The sequence below is a fragment of the Arachis stenosperma genome, chromosome 5, assembly GCF_014773155.1.
Source record: "Arachis stenosperma cultivar V10309 chromosome 5, arast.V10309.gnm1.PFL2, whole genome shotgun sequence".
Lineage (NCBI taxonomy): Eukaryota > Viridiplantae > Streptophyta > Magnoliopsida > Fabales > Fabaceae > Arachis > Arachis stenosperma.
This window is the reverse complement of record NC_080381.1, coordinates 44,572,782-44,583,288: the sequence shown is the minus strand read 5'-3', so window position 1 is coordinate 44,583,288 and position 10,507 is coordinate 44,572,782. Positions and strand designations below refer to the sequence as shown.

Below are 10,507 nucleotides of genomic sequence, written 5' to 3'. Positions count from 1 at the left end.
ATCTTCATACGCTTATCTGAAATTCTCACCAATGAATTGCATAAGTATCTCTATCCTTATCTTTATGTTTTATTCATAAATCATTCATAACCATTTGAGTCTGCCTGACTGAGATTTACAAGATGACCATAGCTTGCTTCATACCAACAATCTCCGTGGGATCGACCCTTACTCGCGTAAGGTTTATTACTTGGACGACCCAGTGCACTCGCTGGTTAGTTGTGCGAAGTTGTGTTTATGCCATGGTATTGAGCACCAAGTCTTTGGGGCCATTACTAGGGATTATTTGAGTTGTGAAAAGTAGTGATCACAATTTCGTGCACCACTTACCTTCTTATCTTTTCAAATTTAACTTTAATATCTTTTTCAACTAACTATTTGACTTTTTGTTTGTTTCTTATCTTTTTCAACCATCTCTAATTTTCGAAAATCTCTCATCTCTTTTTCAAAAATTCTTTTTAATTGTTTTAAATTTTAAATTTTAATTTTAATTATATCTTATCTTTAATTTTCAAAATTACTAACTCCTTTTCAAAAATTAATTTTCGAATTCTCCCTCTCTACTCTTCTTCTATTTTATTATTTATTTACTAACACTACTCTTCACCTCCCTTCACCCAAAAATCCAAACCCAGTCTATCCCTTATGTTTGGATTCTTCACTTTTCCTTCTTCTATTCTTTTCTTCTTCTACTAACATAAAGGAATCTCTATACTGTGACATAGAGGATTCCTCTTTCTTTTCTTGTTTTCTTCTCTTTTATATGAGCAGGAACAAGGAAAAAGGCACTCTTGTTGAAATTGATCCTGAACCTGAAAAGACTCTGAAGAGGAAACTAAGAGAAGCTAAATTACAACAATCCAGAGGCAACCTCTCAGAAATTTTTGAACAAGAGAAGGAGATGGCAGCCGAAAATAATAATAATGCAAGGAGGATGCTTGGTGACTTTACTAAACCCACTTCCAAGTTTGATGGAAGAAGCATCTCTATTCCTGCCATTGGAGCAAATAATTTTGAGCTTAAACCTCAACTAGTTGCTTTAATGCAACAGAACTGCAAGTTTTATGGACTTCCATCTGAAGATCCTTACCAGTTTTTAACTGAGTTCTTGCAGATTTGTGAGACTGTTAAGACAAATGGAGTAGATCCTGAAGTCTACAGGCTCATGCTTTTCCCTTTTGCTGTAAGAGACAGAGCTAGAACATGGTTGGACTCACAACCTAAAGATAGCCTGGACTCCTGGGATAAGCTGGTCACGGCCTTCTTGGATAAATTCTTTCCTCCTCAAAAGCTGAGCAAGCTTAGAGTGGATGTTCAAACCTTCAAGCAAAAAGATGGTGAATCCCTCTATGAAGCTTGGGAAAGATACAAGCAGATGACCAAAAAGTGTCCTTCTGACATGTTTTCAGAATGGACCATATTAGATATATTCTATTATGGTCTATCTGAGTTTTCTAAGATGTCATTGGACCATTCTGCAGGTGGATCTATTCACCTAAAGAAAACGCCTGAAGAGGCTCAAGAACTTATTGACATGGTTGCAAATAACCAATTCATGTACACTTCTGAAAGGAATTCCGTGAATAGTGGGACGTTTCAGAGGAAGGGAGTTCTTGAAATTGATACTCTGAATGCCATATTGGCTCAGAACAAAGTGTTGACTCAGCAAGTCAACATGATCTCTTAAAGTCTGAATGGATGGCAAAATGCATCCAACAGTACTAAAGAGGCAGCTTCTGAAGAAGCTTATGATCCTGAGAACCCTGCAATGGCAGAGGTTAATTACATGGGTGAACCTTATGGAAACACCTATAACTCATCATGGAGAAATCATCCAAATTTCTCATGAAAGGATCAACAAAAGCCTCAACAAGGCTTTAATAATGGTGGAAGAAATAGGCTCAGTAATAACAAGCCTTTTCCATCATCTTCTCAGCAACAGACAGAAAATTCTGAACAGAGCCCCTCTAATTTAGCAAACTTAGTCTCTGATCTGTCAAAAGCCACTTTAAGTTTCATGAGTGAAACAAGATCCTCCATTAGAAATCTGGAGGCACAAGTGGGCCAGCTGAGTAAGAAAGTCATTGAAACTCCTCCCAGTATTCTCCCAAGCAATACAGAAGAGAATCCAAAAGGAGAGTGCAAGGCCATTGATGTGATCAATATGGTCGAATGCACAAGGGAGGAGAAGGACGAAAATCCTAGTGAGGAAGACCTCCTAGGACGTCTTTCAAACAAGAAGGAGTTCCCCATTGAGGACCTAAAGGAATCTGAGGCTCATATAGAGACCATAGGGATTCCACTAAATCTCCTTCTGCCATTCATGAGCTCTGAAGACTATTCTTCCTCAGAAGAGGATGAAGATGTAATTGGAGAGCAAGTTGCTCAATTTCTAGAAGCTATCATGAAGCTGAATGCCAAGTTGTTTGGTAATGAGACTTGGGAAGGTGAACCCCCTAGCTCATTAGTGAACTAGATACATGGATTCAGAAAATTTTACCTCAAAAGAGACAAGATCGTGGAAAATTCCTAATACCTTGTACCATAGGCACCATGACCTTTGAAAAAGCTTTGTGTGATCTGGGGTCAGGAATAAATCTTATGCCACTCTCTGTAATGGAGAAGCTGGGGATCATTGAGGTACAACCTGCCTTGTTCTCATTACAATTGGCAAACAAGTCATTAAGACAAGCTTATGGATTAGTAGAGGATGTGTTAGTAAAGGTTGAAGGCCTTTACATCCCTGCTGATTTCATAATCTTAGACACTAGGAAGGAAGAGGATGAGTGTATCATCCTTGGAAGACCTTTCCTAGCCACAGCAGGAGCTGTGATAGATGTTAACAGAGGTGAATTAGTCCTTCAATTGAATGGGGACTACCTTGTGTTTAAGGCACATGGCCATCCCTCTGTGACAAAGGAGAGTAAGCATGAAGAGCTTCTCTCAGTACAGAGTCAAACAGAGCCCCCACAGTCAAACTCTAAGTTTGGTGTTGGGAGGCCACAACCAAACACTAAGTTTGGTGTTAAGACCCCATGTCCAAACTCTAAGTTTGGTGTGGGGAGTTTACAACATTGACCTGATCACCTTTGTGGCTCCATGAGAGCCCACTGTCAAGCTATTGACATTAAAGAAGCGCTTATTGGGAGGCAACTCAATTTTTATCTAATTTTATTTTTTTATTTCTTTATTGGTCTTTTATGTTTTATTAGGTGCATGATCATGTGGAGTCACGAAAAAAATATAAAAATTAAAAACAGAATCAAAAACAGCAGAAGAAAAATCACACCCTGGAGGGAGGACACACTGGCGTTCAACGCCAGTAAGGAGCATCTGGCTGCCGTTCAACGCCAGAACAGAGCATGATTCTGGCGCTGAACGCCAGAAACAAGCAACATCCTGGCGTTTGAATGCCAGGAATGTGTCTTGAGGAAAGCTGGCGCTGAACGCCAGTAACAAGCATGGAACTGGCGTTCAACGCCAGAAACATGCTGCATCTGGGCGTTGAACGCTCAGAACGTGCATCACCTCGGCGTTTAAACGCCAGAATGGTATGCAAAGGCATTTTACATGCCTAATTGGTGCAGGGATGTAAATCCTTGACACCTCAGGATCTGTGGACCCCACAGGATCATCTCAGGATCTGTGGATCCCACAGGATCCCCACCTAACATATTCCCACCTTACCTCCTAATCCTATAACACTCTTCCCCAAAACACACTTCCCAACAACTTCAATCTCTCTTTCCAATTACCCCCTTCACCACTCACATCCATCCACTCTTCCCCATAAACCCCACCCACCTTGAAAATTCAAAAAACTTTCCCATCCAAACCCACCCTAAATGACCGAAACTACACCCACTCCCCTCCCTATATATACCCTTCCATTCTACTTCATTTTCACACAACACAAACCCCCTCTTCTATACCTTGGCCGAAACACCATCCCTCACTCTCCTCCATATTTTCTTCTCTTGCTCGAGGGCGAGCAATATTTTAAGTTTGGTGTGGTCAAAGCATAATCTTTTTGTTTTTTCATTACCATCAATGGCACCTAAGGCCGGAGAATCCTCTAGAAAAGGAAAAGGGAAGACAAAAGCTTTCACCTCCGAGTCATAGGAGATGGAAAGATTCATCTCCAAAAGCCATCAAGACCACTTCTATGATGTTGTGGCAAAGAAGAAGGTGATCCCTGAGGTCCCTTTCAAACTCAAGAAAATTGAGTATCCGGAGATCCGACATGAAATTCGAAGAAGAGGTTGGGAAGTCCTAACCAACCCCATGCAACAAGTCGGAATCTTAATGATTCAAGAGTTCTATGCCACTGCATGGATCACTAAGAACCATGATCGAAGTGTGAATCCGAGTCCAAAGAATTATCTCACAATGGTTCGGGGGAAATACTTAGATTTTAGTTCGGAAAATGTGAGGTTGGCATTCTACTTGCCCATGATGCAAGGGGATGAACGCCCCTACACTAGAAGGGTCAACTTTAATCAAAGGTTGGACCAAGTCCTTATGGACATATGTGTGGAAGGAGCTCAATGGAAAAGAGACTCCAAAGGCAAGCCAGTTCAACTAAGAAGACTGGACCTCAAGCCTGTGGCTAGAGGATGGTTAGAGTTCATTCAACGCTCCACCATCCCCACTAGCAACCGATCTGAAGTTACTGTGGATCGGGCCATCATGATTCATAGCATCATGATTGGAGAGGAAGTAGAAGTTCATGAAGTCATCTCCCACGAATTCTACAAAATAGTCGAAAAGCCCTCCACCATGGCAAGGCTAGCTTTTCCTCATCTTATTTGCCATCTATGTTACTCAGCTGGAGTTATCATAGAAGGAGACATCCTCATTGAAGAGGATAAGTGATGAGCGGATAATTTATACGGTTTTTGGCATTATTTTTAGTATGTTTTTAGTGTATTTTAGTTAGTTTTTATTACATTTTTATTAGTTTTTAGTTAAAATTCACTTTTCTGGGCTTTACTATGAGTTTGTGTGTTTTTCTGTGATTTCAGGTATTTTCTGGCTGAAATTGAGGGACCTGAGCAAAAATCTGATTCAGAGGCTGAAAAGGACTGCAGATGCTGTTGGATTCTGACCTCCCTTCACTCGAAGTGGATTTTCTGGAGCTACAGAAGCCCAATTGGCGTGCTCTCAATTGCGTTGGAAAGTAGACATCCTGGGCTTTCCAAAAATGTATAATGGTCTATACTTTGCCCAAGATTTGATGGCTCAAACCGGCGTTGCAAATCAGCTTCAGAAATCCCGGTGTTAAACGCCAGAACTGGCACAAAAATTGGAGTTAAACGCCCAAACTGGCATAAAAGCTGGCATTTAACTCCAGAAAAAGTCTCTACACATGGAAGCTTCAATGCTCAGCCCAAGTACACACCAAGTAGACCCCGGAAGTGGATTTTTACGTCATTTACTCATTTCTGTATACCCTAGGTTACTAGTTCACTATTAATAGGACCTCATGACACTTTACACGTTTCTCATTGTATCTTCTACAGCATGAGTCTCTAAACCCCATGGTTGGGGGTGAGGAGCTCTGCTGTGTCTTGATGGATTAATGCAATTACTACTATTTTTCATTCAATCACGCTTGCTTCTATTCTAAGATATCACTTGTTCCTAAACCTGATGAATGTGATGATCTGTGATACTCATCATCATTCTCACCTACGAATGTATGCCTGACAACCACCTCCGTTCTACTTTAGATTGAGTAGATATCTCTTGGATTCCTTAATCAGAATCTTCGTGGTATAAGCTAGAATTGATGGCGGCATTCAAGAGAATCCGGAAGGTCTAAACCTTGTCTGTGGTATTCTGAGTAGGATTCAAGGATTGAATAACTGTGACGAGCTTCAAACTCCTGAAGGCTGGGCGTTAGTGACAGACGCAAAAGAATCACTGGATTCTATTCCAACCTGATTGAGAACCGACAGATGATTAGTCGTGCTGTGACAGAGCGCGTTGAACATTTTCACTGAGAGGATGGGAGGTAGCCATTGACAACGGTGAAACCCTACATACAACTTGCCATGGAAGGAGTCTTGCATGCTTGAAGAAGAAGACAGTAGGAAAGCAGAGATTCAGAAGATAGAGCATCTCCAAAACCTCAACCTGTTCTCCATTACTGCAAAACAAGTACTTATTTCATGCTCTTTTACTTTTTACAATCAACCCTGATAATTATTGATATCCTGACTAAGAGTTACAAGATAACCATAGCTTGCTTCAAGCCGACAATCTCCGTGGGATCGACCCTTACTCACGTAAGGTATTACTTGGACGACCCAGTGCACTTGCTTGTTAGTTGTGCGGAATTGCAAAAGGGTGATTGTAATTTCGTGCACCAAGTTTTTGGCGCCGTTGCCGGGGATTGTTCGAGTTTGGACAACTGACGGTTTATCTTATTGCTTAGATTAGGACTGTTTTGTTTTTGTTGGTTTAGAGTCTTTTATTTGAGTTTAGTTTCATATTTTAAGTTTGGTGTCAATTGCATGCTTTTGTTTTCTTTTATTTTTCGAATTTGCATATCCTTAGTCCTTTCTTGATCCTTAAAAATTCTAAGTCTGGTGTCTTCTTTGTGTTTTCCTTTAAGTTTTCGAAAATTTGTGTCTGATTTTCTAAAAATTTTAAGTTTGGTGTCATTTTGTTGTTTTTCTCTTTCCTCATTTCAAAAATTGAATCTTTTTCAAAATAATTTTCAATCATATCTTTTCAATTGCTAATTCCAAAATCTTTTTTAATTAACTAATTGATTTAGTTTTCAATTTGTTTTGATCTTATTTTTTTTAGTTTTCGAAATTTTATTTTATTTTATTTTAAAATTTTTCGGTCACCTTCAAAAAAAATTACTTTACTTGTGAATCCATATCATATTTCCTTTCTCCATCATGGACCTAAGTGGAATTGAGCAGTCCAGAAGGACTCTGGGGTCATATGCTAACCCCATTACAGCTGCATATGGGAGTAGCATCTGTATACCTCCCATTAAAGTAAGCAGCTTTGAGCTAAATCCTTAACTCATTATCATGGTGCAGCAAAATTGCCAGTATTCCGGTCTTCCACAGGAAGAACCTACTGAGTTTCTGGCACAATTCTTACAAATTGCTGACACAGTACGTGATAAAGAGGTAGATCAGGATGTCTACAGATTATTACTGTTTCCATTTGCTGTAAAAGATCAAGCTAAGAGGTGGTTGAATAACCAACCCACAGCAAGCATAAAAACATGGAGACAGTTATCAGACAAATTCCTGAATCAATTTTACCCTCCAAAAAGGATGACACAGCTAAGGCTGGACATCTAAGGCTTTAAACAAGAGGATAATGAATCCCTTTATAATGCCTGGGAGAGGTATAGAGGTATGCTAAGAAAATGCCCCTCTGAAATGTTTTCAGAGTGGGTACAGTTAGACATCTTCTACTATGGGCTTACAGAAAAAGCTCAGATGTCTCTAGACCACTCAGCTGGTGGATCTATATATATGAGGAAGACGATTGAAGAGGCTCAAGAGCTTATAGATACTGTTGCTAGAAATCAACATTTGTACTCTAGCAATGAGTCCTCTACAAAAGAAGAAGTTATGATAGTAGCCACTGATCCTAATCCTCAAGAACAGATGGTTGAGCTTAATCGGCAATTACACCTGATGACAAAACAGTTAGCAGAATTTAAAGAGATGCTCCAAGAAACTAAAATTGCTAACAAGAACATAGAATCACAGTTGAATCAGGCAAAACAGCAGTTATCTAAACAGATAACAGAAGAATGCCAAGCAGTTCAACTGAGGAGTGGGAAGACATTGAATAACACTGCTCAAAGTAGCAAAAAGCCAATAAAGGAACAATTGACAGAGGATAACCAAACCACTGTCCAAAATCCCTCTGAGGACAGTAAGAGCCCAGAGAGGAATACTCTTGGCGTTCAAACGCCAGAAAGGGGGGAAAAGCTGGCGTTAAACGCCTATTCCTTGCCCAGTTAAGGCGTTCAAATGCCAGAAGAGGGGGAAAAGTTGGCGTTAAACGCCCATTCTTCACCCAATCCTGGCGTTCAAACGCCAATGGGGAATCAGACACCTGAGAGTGCTGGTAGTAAACCCTCTAAAAAGGCTTCTCTAACCACCTCTGTAAGGAATAAACCTGCAGCAACTAAGGTTGAAGAATATAAAGCCAAGATGCCTTATCCTCAGAAACTCCGCCAAGCGGAACAGGATAAGCAATTTGCCCGCTTTACAGACTATCTAAGGACTCTTGAAATAAAGATTCCGTTTGCAGAGGCACTTGAGCAAATACCTTCTTATGCTAAGTTCATGAAAGAGATCTTAAGTCATAAGAAGGATTGGAGAGAAACTGAAAAAGTGTTTCTCACTGAAGAATGCAGTGCAGTCATTCTGAAAAGCTTACCAGAGAAGCTTCAAGATCCAGGAAGCTTTATGATACCATGCACATTAGAGGGTACTTGTACCAAGAAAGCTCTATGTGATCTTGGGGCAAGTATCAACCTAATACCTGCATCCACTATCAGAAAGCTTGGCTTGACTGAAGAAGTCAAACCAACCCGAATATGCCTCCAACTTGCTAATGGCTCCATTAAATATCTATCAGGCATAATTGAGGACATGATTGTCAAGGTTGGGCCATTTGCCTTTCCCACTGACTTTGTAGTGCTGGAAATGGAGGAGCACAAGAGTGCAACTCTCATTCTAGGAAGACCTTTCCTAGCAACTGGACGAACCTTCATTGACGTTCAAAAAGGGGAATTAACCCTGAGAGTCAATGAGGATGAGTTCAAGTTGAATGTTGTCAAAGCTATGCAGCATCCAGACACATCAAATGACTGCATGAGCGCTGATATTATTAACTCTTTGGTGGAGGAGGTCAATATGACTGAAAGTCTCGAATCAGAGCTAGAGGACATCTTTAAAGATGTTCAGCCTGATCTGGAGGAACTAAAGGAAATAAAAGAAATTCTGAAAATTCCTCAGGAAGAAGATAAGCCTCCTAAACCCGAGCTCAAGCCACTACCACCATCCCTGAAATATGCATTTCTGGGAGAAGGTGATACTTTTCCAATGATCATAATCTCTGCTTTGAATCCACTGGAAGAGGAAGCACTAATTCAAGTGCTAAGGACACACAAGACAGCCCTTGGGTGGTCCATAAGTGATCTTAAGGGCATTAGCCCAGCAAGATGCATGCACAAGATCCTATTAGAGGATGATGCTAAGCCAGTGGTTCAACCACAGAGGCGGCTAAATCCAACCATGAAGGAGGTGGTGCAGAAAGAGGTCACTAAGTTACTAGAGGCTGGGATTATTTATCCTATTTCAGATAGCCCCTGGGTGAGCCCTGTCCATGTTGTCCCCAAGAAGGGAGGCATGATAGTGGTTCATAATGAAAAGAATGAACTGGTTCCTACAAGAACAGTTACAGGGTGGCGCATGTGTATTGACTACAGAAGGCTCAATACAGTCACCAGAAAGGATCATTTTCCTTTACCATTCATAGACCAGATGCTAGAGAGACTAGCAGGTCATGAATACTACTGCTTTTTGGATGGCTATTCAGGTTACAACCAAATTGCAGTAGATCCTCAAGACCAAGAGAAAACAGCATTCACATGTCCTTCTGGAGTATTTGCCTACAGAAGGATGCCTTTTGGTCTGTGCAATGCACCTGCAACCTTTCAGAGGTGCATGCTCTCTATCTTTTCTGATATGGTAGAGAAGTTCCTGGAAGTCTTCATAGATGACTTCTCAGTATTTGGAGACTCATTCAGCTCCTGTCTTGATCATTTAGCACTTGTCCTGAAAAGGTGCCAAGAGACTAACCTGGTCTTAAACTGGGAAAAATGTCAGTTTATGGTGACTGAAGGAATTGTCCTTGGGCACAAAATTTCGAACAAAGGAATAGAGGTGGATCAAGCTAAGGTGGAGGTAATTGAAAAATTACCACCACCTGCCAATGTTAAGGCAATCAGAAGCTTTCTGGGGCATGCAGGATTCTACAGAAGGTTTATAAAGGATTTTTCAAAAATTGCAAAACCTCTGAGTAATCTGCTAGCTGCAGACACGCCATTTATCTTTGATAAGGAGTGTCTACAGGCGTTTGACCTTTTGAAAGCTAAGCTGGTCACAGCACCAGTTATCTCTGCACCAGACTGGACACTGCCATTCGAACTAATGTGTGATGCCAGTGACCATGCCATTGGTGCAGTATTAAGACAAAGGCATAACAAGCTTCTGCACGTCATTTATTATGGCAGCCGTATTCTAAATGATGCACAGAAGAACTACACAACCACAGAAAAGGAGTTACTTGCAGTGGTTTATGCCATTGACAAGTTCAGATCATATTTAGTAGGATCAAAAGTGATTGTGTACACTGATCATGCTGCTCTTAAATATCTACTCACAAAGCAAGATTCAAAACCCAGGCTCATAAGATGGGTGTTGCTTCTGCAAGAGTTTGATATAGAAATAAG

General features: G+C 40.6%; 1 non-coding gene across 1 annotated transcript; it reads right to left on the bottom strand.

Moving 5' to 3' along the window:
- Positions 1-1,297: 1,297 nt before the first annotated feature.
- On the bottom strand, positions 1,298-1,401 carry LOC130984031 (small nucleolar RNA R71). Its single transcript, XR_009087992.1, has one exon. It is a non-coding gene; the product is annotated as a small nucleolar RNA R71 (small nucleolar RNA).
- Between the last annotated feature and the right edge of the window lie 9,106 nt (positions 1,402-10,507).